Below are 14081 nucleotides of genomic sequence, written 5' to 3' on the forward strand. Positions count from 1 at the left end.
ATTATCTTTATAACCCTGGGTTAGGCAAATAATTCTTAAGCAGGACACAAATAACATTGTCTAAAACGCAAAAGATTGCTAAATTGGACTACATTGCAGTTAAGAACTTTTATCCGCCAAAGGAAACCATTATGAGAGTTAAAAAGGCCACAGAGAACAAGAAAATATGTGCAATATATGTATTAGTCCATTCTCATGCTGTTATAAAGACATACCTGAGACTCAGTAATTTATAAAGAAAAGCAGCTTAATTGACTCACAGTTCCACAGGGCTAGGGAGGCCTCAGGAAACTTACAGTCATGGTGGAAGGGGAAGCAAACATGTCCTTCTTCATATGGTGGCAGGAAGGAGAAGTGCCAAGCAAAAGGGGGAAAAGCTCCTTATAAAACCATCAGATCCTGTGAGAACTCAATAACACAAGAGCATCATGGGGGGAACCACTCCCATGATTCAATTACCTCCCACTGGGTTCCTCTCATGACATGTGGGGATTATGGGATTACAATTCAAGATGAGATTTGGGTGGGGACACAAAGCCAAATCATATTATATAGATATCCAACAAAAGATTTGTCCATGCAGAATATATAAAGAGCTCCTGCAAATGATTAAGAGAAAGATAGATAAGCCACAAGAAAGATGGGCAAAAGACTTGAAAGGGCACTCCACAAAAAGGACGTTCTGGTGTCCACAAACACATTAAAGGACAGTCTCCTCTGTAGTCATTAGAGCAATGCAAAGGAAAGCCACAGTAAGATGCCATGCACACCCAACAGAATGACTAAAATTTAGAAGTCAGGTAGGCCAGGTGCTGTAATCCCAGCACTTTGGGAGGCTGAGGTGGGTGGATCACAAGGTCAGGAGTTCAAGACCAGCCTGGCCAAGATGGTGAAACCCCATCTCTACTAAAAATACAAATAAAATTGGCCGGGCATGGTAGCGGGTGCCTGTAATCCCAGCTACTTGGAAGCCAGAGGCAGAGAATTGTTTGAATCTGGGAGGTGGAGGTTGCAGTGAGCCAAGATCATGCCACTACACTCCAGCCTGGGTGACAGAGTAAGACTCGGTCTAAAACAAAACAAAACAAGACAAAACAAACAAACAAACAAAAAACTCAGGTAATACCAAGGGTAGGCTAAAATGTGGAACAACTACCTGCTGGTGTGAGGGTAAAATAGTTTGACTTGGGGAAACTCTGGCAGTAGCTAATAAAGCTGAACATGTTTATGGTTGAGGATCCATCAATTCCATTCCTGGGCAGAGACTCAACAGATATACATATATGTGTCCGCAAAAGACTTGTATGAGGACATACACAGCAGCTGTGCGTATTAGCCCCAAACTGGAAAGAGCCTAAATGTTCACCAGCTGTAAAAGGACACATATGGTGTATTTCATGCAGCAGAATAGTGCTCAGTACAGAAAGGAATAAACTAGTGCTACATTGCTTCACCCCCATGCAACAACATGGACTGAAAGTTGTGCAAAAGAAGCCAGACACAGAAGAGTGCATACAACAGGTATGAGTTTAGTCACAGGCGGCTGGAGAAGAGACACAACTCACCTGTTGGGACCTATGGGTCAGAGACTGGGATGGGGAGCTGCTTGGGACTGAAATTCTTCTGCATGGAGGGTGAGGACACGGTGCAATCACTTTGTGGAGATTCCTAGAGCTGTATGCTAATGGTTAGTGCACTTATCTGAAAATCACTTACACTTCTATTAATGTTTACCTAAAAAATAAATAGAAATAAATTAGGCCCATGCTCCAGCCACTCACTCATTTTATTTACTGCACAGAACCTCTGAGATAGAGTCATTTGGGGCCCAATTTTTTGAGTCCAAAGCAAGTTACTTAAAGTGTCTGAGCCTTAGTTTTCTCATGTATGAAATGAAGGTAATGATGACAATGTTGCCCTCCTGGGGTTGTTGTTAAGGTAATTGCGATCATATCTACGGAGAGAGAGAGGAAGCAGAGACAGGGCTGAGGCTCATGCACAGCTTTCTAGAGTCAGCAGGGCACCTCCCACTCGCTAAGATCACCTAGTTAACAGAAGTTGTCTCTCTGGCTAAAATGTACATGCCGAGCAGGGGGCTCAGCAGTCTTGCTCCCATTGTGCCTAGTTCGGTGCTTGACCACTGCAGGTGTTTAATAATTATTCATCAAATGGCTGAGCAGGGAGTCCGGGGACCTTTGAGGCAGAATCCCCTCAACCCCCCACCAGCCCAGGAACAGGTGAGAAAAGGAAGCATCTCTGGTATAAGAGCAGAAGGGGAGGGAAGGTCAGCATGGCCACAGGGAGCCATCTGGGCACGCACTTGCTTGTCTGTGCCTAGAAGGGGCTGCTGCTCAAACATCCAGCCCTCACAACTTACCTAAGCCTTGGGGAAAAGACAACTCTTCCTCCTGTTCACCAGGCAGAGAGGGATATGTTCCCAGCTGGCCTTGGACTCTTGGCTCCAGGACCAAAATGAACCTTCAGAGCTGCTTCCTGCCTGGGTAGACTTGGCACATTTTAAAAATTATGCCAGGACCACCAAAGACCAAGAAGAACGTTCCCTGAAGGCACCGAAGGGATGGTGAAGCCTCCTCACGAAGTTACGAGGCAGCCCTCAACCTCCTTTTCTGCTGGGATTCCCAAATCACAGTGAGCGGGGTTAGAGGGCAGCACCTCCTAGGGGACTCCAGCCCAGCCCAGGGCAGGTGACGGCAGCGGCACCAAGGCCCAGCCACTAAATTCTGCCCAAGAAGGCAGTCGGGGGATGGTGAGAATGTGTCTCCACCTTTTCCAGGGAGCTCTGTCTGACAGGACGTCATAAAAAATCTTTTAATCTTTGTCACTTTGGGTAGGTAGGCGGGGAGGCCAAAAGTCTCAATGTTTCAAAGGGAAATTTTAATTAGTATGTAAATTCTACTTGCGGCATTAAAATGTCATTTGCTAAGTAAATGTTGCTGCACTCCGAGTTCAGGTATTTATTTGATCCTGTCCTGCCAAGGTGCCTTTGTGGGTTTCCTGAGTGTGTAATAACAGCATTTCAAAAACAAAATGAAATTCTCCCTCTGTTACAATGCACCCGGGTTACGGCTTTGCCGCCAGTGATGTGACTGGAATATTTTAAGGCAGCAGACGCTGACTCTGGCAGCCAAACTCCAGCCCCTCCTTCCTGCCTGTCTGAGACGGCCTCTCCGGAATCCCTGAACCCTAAGCCCCGAGCAGCCCCACCGAGGAGCCAGTTACCTGCAAAGGGGGTTGGACATTTAAGTGACTGAGCATGGCACAGCCTCCAGAAAACTCACGTGGAAGCACCTGCAGGAGACAGGGCAGATCACCAGGGGCTGCGTATTCCTTAATTCCAAGATAAGTGGTGATTTGGTGACAGGGATCCAAAGCATGGAAGCTCACTGTCCAGCCCTTCCATGTGCTGGGATTTCCCCCCAGGTGTGATCAAGCACATTCTGCATGTTAATTAAACTTTACTAAACCATCCCAGTGTGCAAGTGTGCATGCATGTGTACGTATGTGCACATGTGAGTGTGTTCATGTATGCACGCAGCCCCAGCTGAAGCTCAAAGCTGCCCACTCCCCAACAGTGGCACACCAGCTCTTAGCCTTGTCTAGACAGCAAGTGTGTCAGCTACTGCCAGATCTGAGCCGACTATGTATGTGTGGATATGTGTGTGTGCATATGCATTGTGGACACATGTATGTATGTGTGTGCATGTGTGTGTGCATTTGCATGTGGGCACATGTGTGTACTTGTGTGCAAGTGTGTGGATATGCATGTGTGCACATGTGTGTATGTATGTGTCTGGGTGTGCACATGAGTGTTCCTGTGTGTGTTGAGAGTAATCCTGCTAATTACCACACTCCCCAGATGACCACATGCACAGATGGAGGCGAAGAGACATGATGCAACTGGTCTCCCTTCCCCGAAGCTTCCCCTGCTCCTGACCCCAGCTTCCCAATACAGCTCTCGGAGGAAGATGACTGGGAGGCACCTTCAGGATGTGGAGGGTCTTGGCTGGAAGTACCCACAAGGGAGTTGGCTCTTACGCTGGCTGCCCTGCCACTCCCCAGGTGAGACCTCGATCCTGAATATCCAGCCTCCAGCGCCAATCCCTGAGCCCCTCTTCTCCAACTCAGAAAATGGCACTATAGGCATCCAGGTGGCCAAGGCCCAAAGCCAGGGCGTCCTCCGGGGCTTGCCTGAGGGCACCATCTGCTGTGGAGGAAGGGAGAGGCCAGGAGAAGAGCAGAATGGGCCAGGCAGAAATGGGTTGTTTCTGCGCGGTTTATAGGTGTTATGTCAACACTCCAAGACCTCCAGCCCCATCTGACAAGTTATATTTGCCCAGCCTGCCAGAGTGCTAATCGTTGCTGTAAAAACATCCCACCTTTCGCTACTGAATATTTATATTGTAAAATCCAAGTCGAATCACAATAAAGAGGCATCCTTTCCCCCACACTTTTGTTACACTGGAAGAAGAAAGATACTTGAATTAGTGGCACAGGGATTTAAACAGCTGTTTTCATTTCATCATTGCTGCATTCATTGAAGAACACTGGCCGAGGACCTACTAGGTGCAGCTCCATGCTCAGCACTGGGATTGAGCAGCAAAAGACAGACAATTCTGCCAATTTGGAGCCCACGGTTTGGGAGGAAAGACAGAAGTCATATGGGAATTAGAATAGGAAGCATGCCACCTCCATAGGCCTGAGCTCGTGGGGCAGAGGCTGGGTGGATGGGGACATATAAGGAGATCATTTGACCTCTCTGGGCCTCTGTATGTTGCTGAGCCCTGGTGAGGATAAGCAATCCTCGCACCAATGTCCGACTGTGGTGTCCACATGCCTCACCCTCTCCATGCAGCTCTGATGTCAGCGGCAGGGGCTGGCTCTTGCCAGCTCAGACTCCACATGCCCCACCCTGAGTGCATGGGCATCCTCTGCTTCACAGCCTTCTCAGAAGCCAGGGGAGCCTTCTCCGCCACACCCAGGTATGGTCCAGAAGCATGAGCCAGTCAATCAATGGGGGAAGCCAGCCGATGCTGTAGAAACATCCCACATTTGCCTAGTAAATATTTATATTGCAAAGTGCAAGTAGAGTCACAATAAAGAGGCATCGTTTTCCCCACACTCCCATTATATTGGAAGAAGAAAGATACTTGAATCAGAGGCACAGGAGCACACACCCTCTGCGTTCAGGTGGACAATTTCTGTTTGTTTCTCCGGGGTCCCAAGGAGCTGAGCCCTCTGTGCCTTGGTAACACAGCCTTGCGTTGCTCTCTCCTCCTTCCTTGTCTCAATGGGGATTCCCTGCTCCCTGGGGTCACTTTGGGCTCTGCTTTCTGTAGAATCCAGACAGCTCCTGACCCAGCACTGGTGTCTCCTGGCGGTTGGTGCCATAGGCTACATGTCTGTGCTCCCCCCACACATTCCTATGTTGAAGCCCTAACCCCTAACATAAGGATACTTAGAGGTGGGGCCTCTGATGGGTATTTAGGTCATGAGCATGCAGTCTTCATGAATGGGATTATAAAAAGAGACATGAGAATTTGCTTTCTCTCTCTCTGCCATGTAAGGACAGTGAGAAGGTGCATCTGCCAATTAGGAACCTCCAGTCCTCACCAGACACTGGATCTGCTGACACCTTGATCATGGACTTCTCAGCCCCCAGACCTGTGAGTAATTAAAATTTGTTACTTAAGCCACCCAGTCTAGGGTGTGTTTGTTATAGCAGCTGAACTGACTAAGACATTTGGTAAAGAAAGAATCAAAATGGCAATGAGGAAGAACCTTGTGTATCAAGGATATAAAACCAGTTTAGCAAAAAGAAACGGAGGGGAGCAGTGACAGGGGCTTATCTGGCTGAAGTAGGATCAGTGCTGGGTCCAATTTTATTTTGCATTTTCTTAAATCTCACTCCTCTCCTGTCATCATACAACTTAGGAAGCCTTAATAGTCCTCATTAGCCAGGCTGCCCTCTAATTACAGAGCCAGGGCAAGCTCTCTAATTCTGTTTCATTGTAGGTAAAATTGGGAATTCCAATTCTGAAATCCTTTGATGCCTCTTTTCAGCTCAAGGTAGTGACCCGAACACATGCATTTAGACCCCCACCTTCCATATTCCCAGTAATGTAACAATATAGCAATATAGCAAAGATATGAATCAGCCATCAGTCTAGCTCGGCTCCTGGGGCCACGAATGTGAGCATCCCAGCTGGAAAGGGAGTCTAGAGTCTAAAGACGTATACTTTCTAACCACTGAGTCGCTAAATACAAGCCCATGCTGCATTTGGTGCTCAGCAGAAGACACTGTAGGTAGCAGGCAGGTTCAGTGATTTTCAAGGGTCATGGTCACTCTACTTGATTTTGCCTTTGGTGCCCGTCTATAGAACTTAACAGCTGGGCCATGTGCCCATCCACACTTGGGCAAGGAGCCCCATGGAGCCCAGCTCATACCAGAGAGCGTGAAGGGTATGAGGACAGCAGAATTTCAGGCAGTCGCCTGTGGTGGAAGATACAGAGCACCGCTGTCCACACTGAACAGGGACCTGAGTGGGTGTCATACAGCGGGGCTGGGAGGGAGTATCTACGCTGAATCCCAGCTCAGCTATTGGGGTATGGGAGGCAGGAAGTGAGTCCAAGAAGGACATCTTCAGAAATGTGGACAGGAGATGGAGGAAGTTTCTGTTGACCCACATCAGCTCGGGGGAATTCCTGTCTCCAGCGGTGTTTCTTCCCAGGGAACAGGGAAGGGCTGGCTCAATGGCTGAACCTGTGGACTTTCTCCCCACCTGCTGTCCCCTCCCTCCCACCTCTTCCCTGCTAGGAGAACCCACCTTCCCAGACTGAGACTGAAGCAGTCACTCTTTACAGCTGAGAGAGGCCCCATGACCCAGTCCCGTCCAAAGGGATGTGAGGGGGTATGGCGGACTCCACCAGGTCCCTCTTACATTTATATGTCTCTATTTGGTTTCTGAGTTAGTGTGGCCAGATAAAATACAGGATGCACAATTTAATTTGAATTTCGGAGAAACAGTGAATACTTTTTTAGTATAAGTATGTCACAAATATTGTATGGGACATACTTATGCTAAAAATGACTTGTTATTGATTTAAAATTCAAATGTAACTGAAAATACTGTATTATAAACTTGCTACATTTGACAACTCTTTCTGAATGCTTTTGACCTTTACCTGCAATTGCCTTCCCTTGGGCTAGAAGTATCTGAGAGTTTATAATCCCTAGGATGGCCCTTGGCTAATGACTAAAGAGTGCAGGAGTTTGGGGCCCAGGAGGTGGCACAGGCTCCGAAGCATGATTCATGCTGCAGAGGTCCCGCAGGATCAGGCTGAGCTGACTCTGCCTGGAATCCTGTGCTTGCTTCCCTTCTTCCTCTCTGTCATAGGAGCACCTTCTTAATAATCTTGCAAAGAGGCCTCATCCCTGGATTCTCCTGGAGGAACTGACCTAAGACAGGGAGCTTCTCTGAAAAAATATTTTCCCTGACAAAAGGAAGGAGGCTTCGTGAGCAATCCATCCCTGCAGTCCTGCTCACACACTTTGTCAGGAGGAGGGATGTGTGGGTCCTGGCAGCCATCTCATGGTCATGACCAAGGGCATCACTGTCCCCGAGGGGACAGCAGGGAAGGAATGGAAGGCCCTGCATCCTTAATCAAGGTGCTGATCCCTGGGCCCATCCTGGAAGTACCCAGCTTCAGGTGTCTTCTGAAGGGAGAATAATAATCTCCTGTTACTTAGTCCAATTTCATCATATGTTCAGTTACTTGCTGCCAAAAGCACCCCCAGCTGACTCCACTGGAATGTGGTGGCATCAAGCTTCAAGTCCAAGAGGACACAGGGTATACCCGTGTGCACTGAGCTGCAGACTCATGAGAGGGTGATGGACCCAGCCGGCCCCGTCAGCACCGAGGGTTCTACTTGGCTCAAGAATGCGATGCCCTGCCTCAGGCTGATGTTGCTTTCATTATTCCCAGAGGCAACCAGACCTTCAGTCTGACCAAGTAAAGGCAAAATACATCAAAACACCAACCCCTTCCCCTCAAATTTGGTCTGGAAAGCTCTGAAAGTTTACCATGAATGCAGCTCCTTTCTGAAAACTGGACAACTATAGACAGCATCCCTACTCCCTTCCTCCCCATCTGTCAGGATGAGCAAACAGAGAAAAAAATAGCCAGTTATACAACAAAACCCAGAAGTTCACAAGACAGGAACTGATCTGAGAACAGGAGAGAATATAGCTTGATGAAACAGGCTTGCTGCAAGAAACAGGAGAAAATGTTAGGAAAAATCCTTTCATTGTAATTCCCGTAAGATTTTCAACATCATCAGGCCTATGAAAGGTGAGCAATGCTATGGACTGAATTTTGCCCCCTCTGCAAAATTCCTACGGTGAAGCTCAGTGCAATGATGTTTGAAGACAGGGCCTTTGGAAGGTGATTGGGGTTGGATTAGTTCATCAGAATGGAGCCCTCGTGATGGGATTAGTGTCCTTAAGAAAGGAGGAAGACAGAGCTCTCCACATGCATGCTCCCAGGAAAGCATACAGTGAGAAGGCGGCCATCTGCAAGCCAGGAAGAGAGCCCTCAGCCCTCACAAGAACTCGGCCAGGCTGGCACTCTGAACTTGGACTTCCAGCCTCCAGAACTGTAAGAAAATACATTTTTGCTATTTAAGCCACCTAGTTCAGTTTACAGTATTTTGTTATGGCATCCCAAGCAGACTAACAAGCAGGAAGTCTTGAAAACAAGATAGGCTGAAGTCCAGAAAGACTGCTTGGAGAAGGGACACACAATTGTCAAGTGAGGCAAGAAGAAAACCTCAGGAAAGACAGTGAGCATCAAATTGACAGCACACAGATGCTGACATCTGTGTTTAAAAAGTAACTCGATACAGTTTCTAGAACTCAAAGGGAAAGGAGAAAGGAATTAAAGTAATCAGATAAATGCCAGGCACAGTGGCTCACACCTGTAATCCCAGCACTTTGGGAGGCCAAGATGGGTGAATCGCTTGAGCCCAGGAGTTCAAGACCAGTCTGGGCAACATGGCAAAACACCATCTCTACAAAAAATACAAAAATTAGCTGGTGTGGTGGCAAGCACCTGTAGTCCAAGCTACTTGGGCAGCTGAGGTGGAAGGATCACTTGAGCCCAGAGGATTGAGGCTGCAGTGAGCTGTGACTGCACCACTGCACTCTAGCCTGAGCAACAGGGCAAAACTCTGTGTCAAAAGAAAAAACTCCAGAAAAAAGTGGGCAAAAGACATGAACTGGCAATTTATGGATGAAAGATATACACATGCCAATATGCCTAAGAAGAAAGTTCAACCTTACCTGTAATAAAAAATATAAAATAAAACAACAGGACTCATTGGTTTCTAAATATCAAATTTCAAAGCTAAGAGAAGAGTGATACCCAGCGTTGAACAGAATGTGGGAAGCAGTCTCTCTCCTACACTAGTGATGGGGATAAATTGGTGCATTTCCACAAAGCAAGATGCAGAGCAAAGACTTCAGAATTTTGTGTAATTTTTGTCCCAGTAATTTCACTTCTAAGAATATTTTCTTTGGGTGGGCATAAAGAGTTACCTGTACAAGTTTTTTTTTTTTTCTTATGGGAATGTTAATAATAAAGAAAAAAGAAAACAACCCAAATGTCCAATGCTCTGAACTCGGTATCGTTAACCTTATTTTATGCAAGAGGAAGCAGAGTGGGAAGAAAGTGAGCCACTTCCCTAGATCACATTGAACATAAGTGGGTGTCCAGGTTCGGCCCAGGCAGCCCCTCTGCCTGTATGCTTGACCTCCATACTGTCCAGCCTCCCAGGGATACCATCTTGAAGGATGATAGCCACCAAAGGGGCCAGCACATCTGACCTCTCCTTCTGCAGTCCCAGAGAATGGAGGGGCTGGGCCAAAATCAAGTCCTGATTCTTGCTGGGCTGGGACGTGAATATAGGTCATTTGGCCCTGGGCCAGGCCTCCTTATGGCTTTAGAAGCTTTCGGCTAAAAGTAACAGAAAATCCTAAGTTTGTTGGTTTAAATTATAAGATGTTTATTATCTTACCTAATAAGAAATCCTGAGGACCTCCTCCAGGATTGGTTAAAAAGAAAGACTCAGCAGTGTCACCAGGGACCCAGGTTCTTTCTCTCTTTCTTTGGGAGGTGTCTTTGTCCCAGGCCTTGGCCCCTCATGGCACCAAGATGGCTGCTTCTTGCCTATGCAACACTGTCCAACAGAGGATGCCACAGTCTCTTCCTACGTGTCTTCTTTCAAGAAAAGAAATGCTTCCTAGAAACCCCCAGGACACTTGCTTTCAAGTTCCATTGACCAGAATCACATCATGGGTCTACCCCTAAACCAACCGCTGGCAGTGGTTCTGAGACCCCACCTGGGATGCTGTTGGCCTCCACTAAAGCTCACAGTCAACTGAGAGGAAGGTGGACATCTGAAAAGAAGAGCAGAAAGAAGGAATGGAAGGGGGATGGAGGCCAGCCTAAACTTATTTAACCCTTAGTCTCTCTACCTTGGAGTGAGTGAGACAGGAGAAGTGAGGAGGGCCTGATGCTGTGCCTTGCTTGCAACTGGAGCCATTGACCCTGCCCTTCCCATGGCCTTTGGTATTACAGCCAAGCATGACCCTGGAGTGGCTAGGAATTAGACATGCCTTCCCCAATCCCCTCCCACCTAATCGGCCTGCTGTGGTTTGAATATTTTTCCTATCCAAAACTTATGTTGAAACTTAATCCCTTATGGGGCCATATTGAAAGGTGGTGCCTTTAAGAGGTGATAGGTTCAGGCAGGCTCCACCCTCATGAATGAAGTAATCCACTCATGGATTAATGGGTTAATGGGTTATTATGGGAGTGGAACTGGTGGCTTCATAAGAAGAAGTAGAGGAACCCTAGCTAGGACACTCAGCCCCCTCATCATGGGATGCCCTGGGCCATCTAGGGAATCTGCAGAGAGCCCCTACCAGCAAAAAGGCCCTCAACAGATGTGGACCCTTTACCTAAAACTTCTCAGCCTCTGTAAGTGTAAGAAATAAGTTCCTTTCCTTTATTAATTACCCAGTTTCAGGTACCCTGTTATAAGCAACAGAAAATGGACTAAGACACTGGCCCTGTTGCTTTGGCCTTAGGGAAAGTAATTTCAAGAACGAAAGCTGGGGCATGAACCAGGAGATTGGGGACAATCTCCTCTGGGTCAAGACCTCACAGTTTGCTGCAGAACGTGGTTGGCCATCTCTCACTGCTTCATGGTGACAAAGACATGGGAGGGTGGGGGAATGATGTGGGATTTGGACGGGCACATTTCACATGGAATCCAGGACAGGAGCCTCCATTGAACAAGCACGGATCTTCACACACAGATGGCCCAGCACATGCCAACTGGCCTCCAGGCTCCTACATAGCTATCCGTGCCCTCCCATGTAGACCCATGAGGTGGCGCTGTGATTATCTCATTTTGCTGATGAGGAAACTGAGGCACAACAAAGCTGAAGTGAGTCTTTCCCAAGGTCAAATGGCTGGGATTGAGGGCAGAGCTTCTTAAATGAATCCAGGGCTTTTTCAGAAATATCTGTGTTAAATAGAAAGCTGCCAAGGAGCTGAGAGGAATGCAGAATTCAGCCCATCTCTAGGCTCAGTCCCCATTGTCTACAGGCTATGCTGGAGAGCCAAGGGCTGAGACCAGAATACAGCCAGATAAAGGCTCACAGATGTGGTCACTTCACTGCGGCATCTCCAGCACAGGGACCCCTGCCTGGAACATAGTTGGTGCTCAGTTCACCTCTGTGGAGGGATGATCGCACACTCTTGAACAGCTGTGCACAGTGAGGTGGCAGAGGGACAGCTGCATCCATCCCCACCTGGAAGGCCATGAGGTAGAGGCTGAGATGTAGTCCTCCCTCGGTGAGTCTAGAGGGGCAGAGGAAGGGCAGGGGTGTGGATGCCGGTGTTTTAACCTGAAAGGGCTCTTTTAAAGATGAGTGGAGATGAAAAGCGACCTGACTTTTATAAGCAATATTGAAAGGGGCGATCACAGGGTCTGGTTCATCCGCCGGGTGGGAGCTGCTGGGCCGTGGGGAGCACCCACCTCTGACCCATCGCTCTGGGAGAAGCAAGGAGAGCCTCACTTTTGTCCCTGTGCTTCCCTCCTAGACGGAGAGGCTGGGTCATGGGCCCACCCTGGGACCACCCCTCCTATTCTGACCAGCTCTGCAGCTGCGAAGGAAAGCCTGGCCCCTGCCCGTCCACTCCACCCAAGCACATGGTCTCCATTAACCAATTCCACGCTGCGACCGGCGTTCCCAGCTCACCTGAGAGCAGAAAAAGGTGCTGGTCACTCCACTGCTCACGCCAGAGCCCAGGGTCCCTCCTGTCCCCTCCTGTTTCTCATTTACCTCCTGCAAGGCGTCCTCCAAATTCTCTGCAGTATCTGTCCACATGAGTCCATTTCCCTGTCCCTGCCTGGTCTGGCCACTGTCTACCACTGAACTACCCATGGCCTCCCCCGTCTCCCAGCTCTGGTCCTACACCATACAACCTGTGCTCTCACAGCAGCCAGAAAGGTCCCGGCACAAGGCGCGTCTCATCATGCTGTGCCCACTCCCACAGCCTCCCCGGCCCCTGCTGCCCTAGGATGGAGGGTAGCAGACCTCCACATCTACCCATGGCCCTGCACGAATGGGGTCTGCAGACACCTTCACCCGGGATTTCCACGGGTCTCTCACTGGCTTGTCATTCCTGCTTAGGGTCTTAACAGAGCACCCACTTTCTCCAACCAGCCCAGAATTCCTGCCTGGCTGACTCCAGGGCCTGTGCAGGCTTTCATCCCTTTTAGGAGACCCCCAACCTTCCCACCCAGGCCAGGCACCTGGATTCCTGCCTCCTCTTGCTGGAGTCTAAGATTCCTGAGGGCAGGAACCATATCTGCATCTTCACTCCTGCACTGCTGGCATGGCCCTGAGTGTTGGTGTTTATAGCGTCTATTTAATTGGTGTTAATAGCGCACAGGTATTGAGCATTTATTTATGTGCTGGGCTATTCTAAGTAATTTTGGTATGTTCATTGTCTCGACTCCTTACAAGTCTGTGGAGGGCTATTTTTTATGCACATTTTACTGACAAGGAAACTGGGACAGAGAGGTTAACTTGCCCAAAGACGCACAGCCAGGAGGCAGCGGATCGGGAATCACATCCAGGCAGATTGGCTCCAGAATCTATGCCTTTCAATCCCTTGGCTATACTGTTACCACACTGAATGGGTGAATGAGTGAATGAATGAGGTCAAGGGGTAATCCCGTCAGGAGACGTGGGCGATGCCCAGCCTTGCCCTGGCTTCCTGAGTGAGCTTGGGTAAGCTCCAGTGCTCCCGGGGCCTCAGTTTCTCCTCCGGGGTCTTCAGGCTCTTTCTGGGTTTCTGTCCTTTTCTGTTGCCCTTCCCTTGGGGACCACTCCTTTCTAGTCCAGGGCACTGGGGAAGGCTATTTCTAAATCCAGCCACCGGGCGCCTGTAGTCCCAGCTACTCGGAGAGGCTGAGGCAGGAGAATGGTGTGAACCCGGGAGGCGGAGCTTGCAGTGAGCCGAGATTGCGCCACTGCACTCCAGCCTGGGCGACAGAGCGAGACTCCGTCTCAAAAATAAATAAATAAATAAATAAATAAATAAATACAGCCACCAACACTAACACCCCAACGAAGCAGATTGCTTGTTTTTCTGGCCTTTTATGATTTCAAAGTGCCATGACCCTTGGAAGCAGATGGTGCCAGGAACCAGCCCCAGCCTTGGGAGAGGGAGGAAGTGGGTGGGGGAGGTTGGAGCTCCGCCTCCCAGGCCGTTTAGATCCTCAGTTCAGCTTCACCGTCTAGTCCAGGCATGGCATGTTTCTACACAGCCCAGAGAGAGACATCAAGTATTCATGGTTATCAATTCATCAGCCAACTGAAATGAAATGCCTCTCTGGAATACATTTCGTATCTCCATCCTCCCAGCCCAGGGCCATGTATTCCCTTGTCTGTAGACTGGTGCTGCCGCTCTTGCATATTTTGATG

Source organism: Nomascus leucogenys, chromosome 13 (assembly GCF_006542625.1).
Source record: "Nomascus leucogenys isolate Asia chromosome 13, Asia_NLE_v1, whole genome shotgun sequence".
In the NCBI taxonomy this organism is placed as follows: domain Eukaryota; kingdom Metazoa; phylum Chordata; class Mammalia; order Primates; family Hylobatidae; genus Nomascus; species Nomascus leucogenys.